This window comes from Erythrolamprus reginae, chromosome 1 (genome assembly GCF_031021105.1).
Source record: "Erythrolamprus reginae isolate rEryReg1 chromosome 1, rEryReg1.hap1, whole genome shotgun sequence".
Lineage (NCBI taxonomy): Eukaryota > Metazoa > Chordata > Lepidosauria > Squamata > Dipsadidae > Erythrolamprus > Erythrolamprus reginae.
In genome coordinates, this window is record NC_091950.1 from 57,741,546 (window position 1) to 57,754,627 (window position 13,082).

At 40.0% G+C, this 13,082-nt stretch overlaps 1 protein-coding gene across 6 annotated transcripts in view; it reads left to right on the top strand.

The window, feature by feature from the left end:
- The first annotated feature begins 2,396 nt into the window (after window positions 1–2,396).
- Window positions 2,397–13,082, top strand: part of TC2N (tandem C2 domains, nuclear) — a 37,895-nt gene continuing 27,209 nt past the window's right edge. For 3 of the 6 annotated variants that reach the window (XM_070753223.1, XM_070753214.1, XM_070753240.1), the window contains exon 1: window positions 2,762–3,129. The gene's annotated coding sequence lies outside the window, so the exon portion shown is untranslated. Of the gene's footprint in view, window positions 3,130–6,509; window positions 6,593–13,082 lie in introns of all 6 variants that reach the window. The other 3 variants (XM_070753205.1, XM_070753232.1, XM_070753196.1) reach the window with 2 other exon arrangements.

A 13,082-nucleotide genomic window follows, 5' to 3' on the forward strand; every position in this document is an offset into this window, starting at 1 on the left:
TGAAGTGTGCAGATGCTTTTTAAGGGCAGCCTGATATAGCATGAATTGCAGTAGTCTAATGATAAGGTGATGAGGGCATAAGTGAACATGAATAAGAGCCGCTCTGAGTTCTCGGAGAGGGGCGGCATACAAATCTAATAAATAAGTAAGTAAGTAAGTAAGTAAGTAAGTAAGTAAGTAAGTAAGTAAGTAAGTAAGTAAATAAGTAAATAAGTAAATAAGTAAATAAGTAAATAAAAACAAACAAACAAACCAAACATAACAATACAGGGTATCAGTGTATACATATAGATTAAAAAAACAAGTATAAAAACACAAAAACATATAGATACATGAAACAACTATTTTTGTTTAATCATTATTCTTTATAGAATTAGGGTATTTATGTTTGTTTCATATATAAGAATGTATACAGTTTAATATAATACAAAATGTAAGTAACGGCGATATAAGACATAACAGAAACAGAGTATGACCTGTTCAACAATGTACAGTACTGTATTTTTCGGTGTATAAGACACACTGATGTATAAGGCGCACCTAGATTTTAGAGGAGGAAAACAAGGAAAAAAGTATTCTGAACCAAATGGTGTAATATTATATTATTTCATAAAATACCAGTGTAGCAGAATACTTTTTACAACCATGTATGCTGTTTAAAACCATGTACACTTTTTAAAACCATGTATACTTTTTAAAACCATGTACACTTTTTTCAAACTTCAAACTTGACAGCTTCAAGACTTATAGACCACAACTCCTACAATTCCTCCTTCAATCATGCTACCTCAGGAATGGGAGTTGAAGTCCACTTCCCAGGTTTGAATACCCTTACACTCCTAACCCCTAACTCATGGGTTTTCAAACCTGACAGCTTTAAGACTTGTGGACATCAACTCCCAGAATTCCTCCTTCAGTCACAAGCCTTAAACTTGCCAGGTTTGAAGACCCTTGCACTCCTAACTCAGGGGGTCTTCCAACTTGGAAGTTGGTCTTCAAACCTGTCAGGCAGCTTGCTTCAGACAGGGGAAGCGGTAGTGGCTCCTCAGATAAAGGCTTCTTCCAGTGGTAGCCAGCAGTGGCTTTTATGAGCAGTAAGCAGTGGCGGTAGCGTCTTTCCTATTTTGCAAGCCGGTGGTGGTGGCTTGCAAATGTGTGGGGAGGGCAACTGAGATGGCTCTCATTGCAAGTGCCACACTGCTCTCTTTGGTGGCCAGGAAGGGGGCCAACTCGTTCCCGTGGTAACGTTTGGCGCATGAGGCTCCCAATCTTACAGCCACTGCTTCCTCAGATCCTGCCTCCTTTGTGAGTGGTGGGGGGCCAGCAGCGGCGGCAGTGGCTTTTCTGAGCACGTGAGGCTCCCAATGGGGAGGGCAACCGAGATGGCTCTTATTGCAAGCTCCACGCTGCTCTCTTCGGTGGCTGGGAGGGGGAAGGAAAGAGGGGTGCTCTTGATCTTTACATGCGATACAAACCTACCAAGGGAGAGAGGCACCCATGCAACGGAGGATAGTTTTCCTCCATGTTTAAAATAAAATAGAAAATTATTCAAGAATCTCTGATAACTACTCTTGTTTATGATTTACAGTACTATACTGTATCTCCTAAGGCATATAAACCAGTGCAAGAATTTATGTTATTAGATTTCAGATTATTAATTGTAAAGTGAAAAACTAAACAACACATTTCTCCAGGAAGTGATATTTAAAAGTGTTAGAAATTGTTTTTGCTTAAGAGTTAATCAAGTGAAAGCCTCTCTTGCAGCAAAATCAACTAGTGATAACTACATGGACATGGACTTTTATATTATGTAGTGAGTTAGTCTGAGGAAGTGAGATGTAGCTTTTTAATAAAACGTATTAGTTAAGAAAAGCCTTCTTAACAATACTCTCCCAACAATGCTCAAGTGCCGGAGTTCACATTAAGCTAAACAAAGATAGCGCTTTTATGGTTTAGCCATTATATTTGTTCCGCAGACCACAAGGCGGCAACTCTGTTCTCTTTGTTCCCAATTTAGATGGTCGCGGTTTGCTGCCTCACCTAAAATCCTGCAAAGGAGGGAATTCCAATATTTGCAGATCAAAACCCGCGACCTTTAGCTGCCTAGGCAAGAGGGTCACATACAGTTTAAAAAGAAGAAAAAACTCCGACGCGCTTTAAGGAAGTTAAAAGCTTCATGCCTCAGGAATCAATTCGGGAGCGGAAGGGCAGTTACACCTGCTTGCAACCTTTCAGGGGAGGAAACCAGACTCGTTTTTGCGAAAGGGCAATAATAATTTACCAAGGGAGGGAGGGAGGGGGGAAACACACCCCACTCTCGGCCTGAAAACCTGTTCTGTTACTTAGGGGAGGAAGAGCAAATGTTGCATTAAAACGGGCGAGACTCCAGAGAATCCAGACCAAAGGAGGTCGAGTCCGGAATCCAAATATAACCCCGGCGGCAGGGGCGAGCAAAAAGGTCTGCCAACCTGGGAAAAGGTCAGAAAAGGCGCCCTTTTGCCACCTGCAATCTGGCAAGCGACTCACAAGGCGATACCTGACGGGCAAACCAAGCGCTAAAACCTGAGGCGAACGATTTGCATTTTTTCCAAGGCGCCTTCGGAGGCGGGCAAGCTCCCCGCCGTTGAAAAGGGCAGCACGAAGTGTCCCGGCTGGGGGTGGTGGGGGGTAGTAGGCGGCGAATTCTTTACATTTCGTGCAAAACGGACCGGAGGAGGGAAGAAAACTGGGGGTGGGGGTGGAGAGAGAAAAATTACACGTTGGCGGAAGAAGATCACATTCTTTACTCTGCAACCCCCGAAGGAAAAGAAGTTTTCTCCCTAAAGGCGCCGTCCTCCTCCTCCTCCTCAGCCACCTGGGTTCCCGCGTGGCTTTTTCCGCCTCGGGCGAAAAGAGGGAGGGGGGAGAGACTCGCGTCAGTCCCGAAAGCAGAGGCTGCGGCCGAGGCTTTGTGTGCGCCCGGCATTTGTGGCCCGAGGGCTTGAAGCGCGCGCTCCCCGGCTGTCGGTTTGCCTCAGGCAAGGACTACGTTGGAGAACAGAGCCAAGAGACTGGCGATGAAGAGAAACCACCGGCGGAGTTTATCGTTGGCCGGATGTCCCGAGTAAGCCGGTAGCTTCCTGGGACGCGGTGAGTTAACACACACACACACACACACACACACACACACACACAAACCAAGGAAAGGAAGGTTTACTTTATTTATTTATTTATTTATTGGATTTGTATGCCGCCCCTCTCCGAAAGAGAATCCGGATTTGGGTCAGATAATAATGCCCCAATGCGAAATGCGAAAGAAAGCCGGCGCGGCAGTCTTCGCCTGGCCTGATAGTAGTAGGGAGCAGTAGTTGCATCTGATTGATTCAAAAAATTAGGGAGCGATTCGGGAAAATGTGCCAGAAAAAAAGGAGTCTCCAACTAAGTGGGACACAATTTTCTTGATCCGGGAGCGGGTGGGGGGTGGGTCTTTCTTTCTTGCTTTGGGAGCGTTTGGAAAGTACGTTTTTATTATTTAATAATTCTTATTAATTTAATTAATTCATTAGTGTTGGAAGGGACCTTGTAGGTCATCTAGTCCAACCCCCTACCCAAGCAGGAAACAATACACCACTTCGGACAAATGACAGTCCAGTCTCCCTTTGAAAGTCCCAATTGTTGGAGCGCTCACAACCTCAGCAAACAACTGTTTCACCGTCAGAAAGTTCCTCCTTTATTTAAAGGTTAAATCTCTCTTTAGTCAGTTTCCATCCGTTATTTCTCGTCTGGCCCTCTGATGTTTTGGAAAACAGCTTGACCCTCTCCTCTCTCTGGTAGCCATTCAGGTATTGGAATACTGCTATCATGTCTCCCCTTCTCTTTGCTAGACTATGTAGGTCATCTAGTCCAGTCCCTGCAACCTCTTTTGGTATGCTTTAGTTTCCAGTCCCCTTATCATCCTGGTTGTGCTCTTCAGCACTTTCTCTAGAGTTCATTTCTTGCTGATCACCTTAAGGCTTCTTTGAAATGAATTAGTTTAGTGCTGTATCTCCATTAGTTGTACGTTTCGGCTTGTTTTTTGTGCTGTCATTTTGGGGCAGGGTTGGCATCACATAGGACCAACCCCACTCAGGCCAACAACACTTTTACTGGGGTGGGCAAACCCATCCCGTTTGATTAATGTTTTCAGAATATATTACTTTCTCCTAAATGTGTAAGTCTTTGTATTCCACACCTAACAAATCCCATCTTTGCTACAGTAAAACTAGCAGCTACCGTGCTCCATTGCTTTAAATGCTAACCCTACTTCCTACGAATGCTGCCTACATGATTGATTTTCACCAACGGTGTTGAGTCCGGATTTAACATCTTCATTTATTTTAATTGGGCAAGAGGCTTTAAGATTTTAATCTTTTATAATTTGCAACCTAATCCATTAAAACACTCAATTTTTCCCCAGTATGTGCTAATTATTTTTTAACAGCAGATATCATATAGGCTTGATACCCAAATGTCACAGTTATTTTACCTTTCAGAATGAGTTGTTTTAGGGTAACCAAAATCTAGACCTCAGCTAGGGGGCAGCACAAAAGTTGGGTTGTTCATTGTTGGATTAACTGGTCCTCCAGATTTTTCCAGTTCAGAAGTTGCTACTCTGCTGTTTAGTTGTTATTCCAGGGGAGAAATTCAACATGTTTCCCTATCGGTGCTGTGGGTCTGGCTTAGTGCATATGGCAGGGAAAGGATACTGCAAAATCTCCATTCCCACCCCACTCCAGGGGAAAGGATATTGCAAAATCTCAATTTCCATCCCATTTGGGGGCCAGCCAAAGGTGGCTTTGCCAGTTCTCTGAACTACTCAAAATTTCCGCTACTGGCTCTCCAGAGCCTGTCAGAACCTGCTGAATTTCACCCCTGAACTAACCCTATTCAATCTTAAAATGTGTTGATAAAAAGAGATTTTTAAAAAGATTTAAGATATCTCATAATTAACTTTAAAAGTTATATTTCTTTTGTAACTGATACACAGTTTGGTAGATCATTAATGGTTGTGTACAAACGATCAAAATTACATTCACCAAACACAAATACACCAACTTTGTTGTTTAATATTTGAACAATCCTATATATAGTAATGAGTGGGAATGTAGTTGATCATATAGATAAGAGCTGTCTTCAGGATCATCAAAAATATCTTTTCTCTGAGGTTTGGCAACAGTGTACACATTTCTGTGTAAATCCAGATATACCATATTTCCCTGAAAATAAGACCCAACCAGAAAATAAACTCAAGCATAATTTTTCAGGCTGCTCGTAAATTAAGCCCTACCCCAACATAAGCCCCAGTTAATATTGTCAATCCTCAGGGTGGGGGACAGCATAGCCAGCACAGGGGACAGCAAATGTGTAGGGGATGACAGTGCCCTTGGCTAGCACACTCTGGAGTTGTACATTCCATGTAGTGCAAGTGAGCCTGAGTGCTGTGACTGCTGGGGTGGCCCTACTAATCAGCCGACAAAGGCAGAGGTACGGGGGGGGGGGAGGCATGCAATCCAGCCCCCAGATGTGCCACACAGCCATCTGCCCCATTATGGCTACGGGCAAGCAAAGACAGACGGTGCGATGGAGTAGAAGGGTGGTTGTGCTATGCATCTGGTGGGCTGGATCATGTGCCTCTCTCCACGCCTCTGCCTGCTGCTTGGAGGGCCGGCCCAGCAGTTGCAGCACTCAAACTCATCTGCACAGTATAGGCTGCACAGCCCTAAAGTGCGCCGGCCAAGGGGCCAACGAACTGCAGCTACTGCCAGACACTGTCAACCCCTGCACACTTGCCATATCTGATGCATGCATTGGGACGTGGGGTGCCTGGCTGGACTGAGCTGGGGCTGAGGGGAGTGAGGGGTGGAGGTTTGGTCCCTTGCCATCATACTGACACCATGTTTCCCAGAAAATAAGCCCATATAAGTCTTATTTCCAGGGTAACATGGTATCAACAAAGGAAATGTTTAAGTCAGTGGTCAGTTATACTAAGTGGATTGTTTTTATGTAAAGCTGAATTTTGCACCTGTAATGGATTTTAAAGAAAAAGAGTCATGCAGACCTGGCAGATCAGTGTTCATATCCTGTCCTAGTCAATGAAGCTTAGGCAGATATTGAAAGGATGGTCTGATTCATAAACACATTCAAATTGTTTACACTGCATTTGATAGCTTTACTCTATTGATATAGTCTTTGGGTCAAAGCTTTTTACCCATAAGAGATTCCTATTGCTTTTATCCCATTGCTAATATTTATTCAGAATTTATAAACTACGGATAGCCTGTGCCTTCAAATTGTTTTATAGCTACTTTACTATATTTACTTTTAATGTTAGTACAGATATGTATCTTGTAACTCTTGAATTAGAGAGATGAATTCATTTAATTGCTAACTTATGCTTCTATAATAGTTTCTGATGTTTATTGCAGTTAAAAGTCAAAACAGAATTTCTTCCTTGTGATATAATAATAGTAATAATAATAATAATTTATTAGATTTGTATGCCGCCCCTTTCCGAAGATATGTGACAGCAAGGAATTATAGACCTCGTATGTGCATTTTTTAAAAATACCGGTAGGTGAGTATCGGCTTAAATTTTTCCTTCTCTTTAAACAGCTACACATGGGAGTGCCCTTTAACTACTAAAAATAAATACAATAAAAAATAACCTCAAACCCACTTGGTTTGAAATTTTTTTCTCATCTGCCTACACCCCTTTTTGTCTAAATTCCCTTGCTAAAGATTTGTACTATCAGGACATTCTGTCCTGATACATAACTTTGATCATCTAGCTGGCTGGGTGTGCTTAGAGTATCTAGCCATATCACATAGCTGTCTAAAAGCTTATGGACATTTTGGTGGCTGAAGTCAAATACCCCAATTCACTGGCCATTATTTTGGGAGATTTAAACAAGGCCAACATAAGGAAAGAGCTACCAAAATACTTTCAGCATGTCAATTATCCCAGTAGAGACAAGAATACTTTAGACCATTGCTACACAACACTAAAAGATGCTTATCGTCTTTACCATGAGCAGCTGTGGGACTCTGAACATTGCATGATTCACCTTGTACCTGCTTACAGACAAAGATTTAAAGCTACAAAACCAACAATTGAATCAGTGAGGACTTGGACTGAAGAAGCAAAGTTAAAGCTACAGGCTTGCTTTGACTGAACTGATTGGAATATTTTTGAAGATACCTCTGCAGACTTGGATGAACTCACAGATAATGTAACATCATATGTCAGCTTCTGTGAAGACCTATATGTACCGACTAGCAACTTTCAAATATACAGCAATAACATGCCTTGGTTCATAGCTAAACTTAAGCAGCTACGTGGTTTCAGAGAGGAAGCCTGTTAAAAAGGTGATAAAATGCTGTACAATCAGTCCCAAAATGTATTAACAAGGGAGATCAGAACAGCAAAAAGAAGCTAGTCTGAAAAGCTAAAGAATCAGTTCTCAACAAATGAACCAGCAAACATGTGGATAACTCTTAAAAATATCACTGGTTATGGCAAACCACCTTCCCAGGCTGAAGAAAATCAGCAACTGGCACATGACCTGAATGTGTTTTATTGCAGGTTTGAAAGGAAACTACAGCTACCTATTTCCACAATCCCCATCTCGGACCCACCAACCACAGCAAAGCCTCCTACAACTGACCCCATTAGGTTCATAATCCCTAATGAAAACAGAAAAGGAATCACAAAACCTATTTCACAGACCAAGGCCAGGAAAAGCTCCAGGCTCAGATAAGATCACTCCTTCTTACTTAAAAATCTGTGCTGACCAATTGGCCCCCATCTTCACCCGAATCTTCAATAAATCGCTAGAGATGTGCTATGTTCCTTCTTGCTTCAAATGCTCTACAGTGCCGAAGAAGCCACCATCAAGTAACTGAATGACTACAGACCAGTTGCTCTAACATCTGCAGTTATGTAAATCTTTGAAAAGCTAGTACTGTACCACTTGAAAACACTGTTAGACCCCCTGCAATTTGCTCTGCACTGCATCTTGAATCTCCAAAGACCTATGCAAGGGTCCTCTTTGTAGACTTCAGTTCAGCATTCAATGCCATCTTTCCAGATACATTTCTAACAGCTAATGGTACCTGAACACACTTGTACGTGGATCATAAGCTTCCTAACAAACAAGAAGCAGTAGGTGAAGCTAAGCAGAATTACATCAGATACCTATACAATTACCACAAACTCCCCCCCCCCCAAGGCTGTGTGCTCTTTTCACTTCTTCTATACTAACGACTTCCTCTCTAACAATCCATCTGTTAAATCTCTGAAGTTAGCAGATGACCCAACAATGATCAGCCAGTTTATGACAAGCAAAGCTAATTGGGAAAGCCAGAATTGCTTTATGGCATATGTTATACTTAACAACCATCTTAATGACCATAATAAAAATGGTGCTCATGTGATGGCTTACTTAATATTCACATCACTTAATGAGTAAAATTCTGGTCCCAATTGTAGTTATAAGTCAATACACAGGAATACCTGAGCATTTTACTAGTTGGTTGAATAATTAAAGTTGACATTATTCATATAAGACATTAAACTATAACACTGTATTAAAGGATCATAACAATGGAGTTTGCATAGTGTAAATTAGCATGTAAGGAAATATATGCAAGATACAAAGTTTCATTGGAACTTTGCAAATCAACCCAAGAGAATAATAGTAAAGTATTAATACGTTGAAAAGTAATTAGATTGTATTCAGTATAAATTTATGTTTCTTAATCTTGAGACATTCAACTCTGCCAGTACTCTTCTGCATACAAATGAAATAACCAAAAACGAAGATTTTTTTAAAAAATAAGAAAAATAATTTGTGATATCTTGTTTTTAGTTTAGTTAAACTGTAGCCAGTATTCTTCATCAGAGATTCTTTATTCTTTACTGATTAGGAATCTACAAATTTATTCATTTGCTCATGCTGAATTGAGCTCCATTTTTCCTCCCTCAGTTGGGGGCTTAGGAATAGTTACTGACCTTTTCCAGAGTTCAAAGCTGCCCTTAGTTTATGTAAAACCCTGTCTAATAAAGCCCTGATTCTGAACTATTAGTTTTATGATCTTGATTTAAGTCTTACAATCTTACATTTTCTCAATTTTTTAATGAAAATTGTTGCAAAATGTTTGGCTCCTCCTTTAGGGTCTTAATTTACATGAAACTATGCTGCATCTGAATATATTTTAATTTGCAAAGTGGAATTAAAGTGGTTTAGCTCTCATTACAACTTGCATTTTTAAAGTTCCATTCATGAAGGTTGAGTTCATCCAACTTTTGTTGAGCTCTTAAATGTCAAGTCTTATAGACTTATATCTTGACTTATAGACCTATACTATGACATAAAGAATCATGTCAAAATATGATTAATGAGTCATCAGCAAATGGAAATAAAAATATCATCAACTGCCTATAACTGAAGAAATTTTTTTACAGAAGTTGTGGTGTTAGCAGTAACTGAAGAGCTGTTTTTTGTTCTTAGCAAAGACCATTTTTAAAAATGGGAAGAGAAAGGGATATGGTACCATAACATTTAATTATGCAATAAGCAACCAAAAGAGGAAATTATCCAGTTAAAAGCAATTAGTGGTTTCCTTGAATAACAAAGGGATAACATTATGAGTTTTAATCTGAGCCAATAATAAAACTGGGTATCTTCATACATGTTTAGGTAATGTATAATAAAAGTTGGTCATTGCCCAGGTGATTTCCATAGCATATCAGTCATTTATTAAAAGGTTATATTTACTATATAAGTTGTTTCTTGGTTTCTTCTATTTCATTTTCTTTCATATGTTGTGCAGCAATTCAAAATGGCTCATAGCTTCCCTTTGAGCTTTACTGTTGGTGTGTAGTGTTTGGAGAGACCAAAAATAATGCAGGGTAGCAGAGATAAAAATGATGCACCAAAATATTCTTCTGTTGGAAAAGAGACAAAGTCCATAACCCAAGTTCAACAGCTCTAGAAATTTGTTGGCTTCTGCCTTGATTTGATTCAGATTTGATAGAGCCATGATGACGAACCTATGGCACATGTGCCACAGGTGGCCAATGGAGCCATATCTGCCAGCACATAAGCCGTTGCCCTAGCTCAGCTCCAGCATGCGTGTGTGTGCTGGCTAGCTGATTTTCAGTTCACACAGAGGATTGGGAATGCATTTTTGGCCTTTGGGGGGCTTCCAGAAGGACAGGGTGTTCTGCCGGCATGTCTCAACTGCCCGTAATTACAGGGTAATTAGTCCAGGAAAACACACACCACATGATAAAAGGAAAACCCAAAAGTTTTTATAAACAGAAAAACAGAAACAGCTCCCTTTTTAAACGTCAAAGGGATTTTCTGGTACACACAAGGCATAGGCTAAATGCAGTCCAATTGCTCACCCAATAACTGGGAAATTGAGTCCAATTCTAAAGTCCAGAGAGTCCACACACAATCTTGAATAGCACAAAAATCACGATCTTGACGAAACAATGAATCAGATAAACTGCCATGAGTCTAAAACACCAGGCTGCACTTTTATCTGTAGCACTAATTACAGCAGCCCCACCCAACCACAGGTGGCCTCATTTTCTCTTGTAATAATGCTTCAGTTGTTGTCTCCTATGCATCACTCTACGCATGCGTGGATGTGTCATTAATTCTTGTTCAGAATCCAGGGATGATACAGATGATTGATCTCCTGGGCTGTCTGCCAAACTCCCTGTCACTCACGCTTCCTTGGTCAGAGGAGACTTCGTCGGCAGATTCTACTGGGAGCAAAACAGGCCTGCGGCATGTGGATGTCTCCGCCACCTCCACCTCCACCTCCACATTCCTTGGGGCAGGAGCTGGGCCAGAGCTAACCACAACACCGGGGAGGGCATTTTTGATATATTTTTCTTTATTTTTTCTTTTTTAAAAGTATTTTTATTGATTATCATAAAAAGACAAAAAAGACAGACATACATTTAATGTATATAGAGGCTATAATTGCCCCACTCATGGTAGAAGTCTTTCCAATACAGAAAAGAAAAACACTAGAATTTGTAAAATCAATACAGTAATTTAGATAAGAAAAAAAAATTCCATGTAATTTAACCTTTCTCAATATTAATAAAAAAAGGAAAAAATCCAATTTATATACATTTTTCTTTGTATTCCCTTCATTTAACATTTTTTAAATTCAACCATACATAGATCTTTTCCCAAATATTATAAAAATCAGATTCTTCTTGATTTTTTAACTGTCTCGTCATCATATCCATTTCAGCACATTATATAATTTTCCTTATTACTTCATTTTCTGTAGGGATGTCTTCTCCTTTCCATTTTTGTGCATAGACTATTCTTGCTGCTGTCAAAATGTGGGTTATTAAATAAAAATGTCTTTTTTGTAATTTTGGTTTTTTATACCTAGCAGAAAAAATTCTGAGGTTTCTTAATCTCATATAGTGTAATTTCTTTTATCCATCTTTCTATTCTATTCCAATATAATTTAGCTTTGTGGCAAGTCCACCACTGACCATAATAGGAACCTATTTCTCATTTACATTTCCAACAGTTTGGAGACATATTTGAAAGCATCTTAGCAATTCTATTGGGTGACAAATGCCACCTATAAAACATATTGATCTGGTTTTCTGTCAATGAAACTGATCTTGTTATTTTCCAATTATATATCCAGACCTTTTCCCAGGTTTCCAAATCAATTTCTTTTCCTATATTTTTACACCAACTTATCATATTGTCTTTTAATGTCTGATCTATGTTTTTATAGCTTATCATGTATTTATATGCTTTCCCTATTAGTTTTCTCTGGTTTGTAATTAACAGATTCCCTAAATAGTTTTTGCTCTTCCTAAATGTATATGTGTTGATATCTTTTTGATACCTAGACTGGATCTGTATATATTGCCACCAATGAATTATTATTCCCTCTTCTTGCAATTTTTCAAAGACTTTGGCACACCAGGGAACTGCCAATGGATTGGAAAAGAGTTGAGGTAGTTCCCATCTTCAAAAAAAGAAAAAAAAAGATCCAGGAAACCACAGACCTATAAGCCTGGCCTCAATACCAGGAAAGATTTTGGAAAAGACAATAAAGCAAGAAATCAATGAACACCTAAAAGCAAACAAAGTAATAACCAAAAGCCAACATGGGCTTGTCAAAAACAGATCATGCCAGACTAATCTTATTGCATTCTTTGTCAAAGTGACAAAATTAGTGGACCATAGGAATGCTGTTGATGTGATTTACTTGGCCTTCAGTAAGCCTTTTGACAAAGTAGACCATAACCTGCTACTAGATAAAGTATAAAAATATTGGATGGACAGCAACACCACCAAATGCATTCAAAACCGGCTAACCAACCACACTCAGCTTGATGCTTGGAAGTCCCATGGTAGTTTTGCGTGCTCATTTTCAACCACTTTTTTGGGCTTATGATTCCACCAGTTCTTTGCCACTGGTAGATGGTAGTTCTGGCAGAAGTTCCAGTGGATCATCTGTGCCACAGCATCGTGTCTATGCTTGTAGTCAGTCTGTGCGATATTTTTGCAGCAGTTGAGTAAGTGGTCGATTGTTTCATCTGTTCCTTTACAGAGTCTGCACTTCAGATTGTCTGTTGATTTTTCAATTCTGGCTTTGATAGCATTCATTCTAACGGCCTGTTCTTGTGCAGCCAGTATTAGTCCTTCTGTCTTCTTTTTGAGTGTTCCACTTGTAAGCTATGACCAGGTCTTTTCTTTATCCACTTTGCCTTCAATCTTCTCTAAGAACTGTCCATGCAATGCTTTGTTCCGCCAACTGTCCATGAATTACAATTTTTCTGTACTGATCCCTGGTTTGCTTCACCTTGCTTCCTGTTTTTGACCTCTATCAATGCTGACTCTTTGCTCGCTTTCACATAGTCAGCTAATGCATGCTTCTCTTCTTCCACTGCCTGCCTCACTTGCAAAAGTCCTCTGCCGCCTACTTTCCTTGGTAAATATAGCCTGTCAACGTCACTGCAGGAGTGTAGTGCATGATGGATTGTCATTAATTTTCTGGGTTTCCTG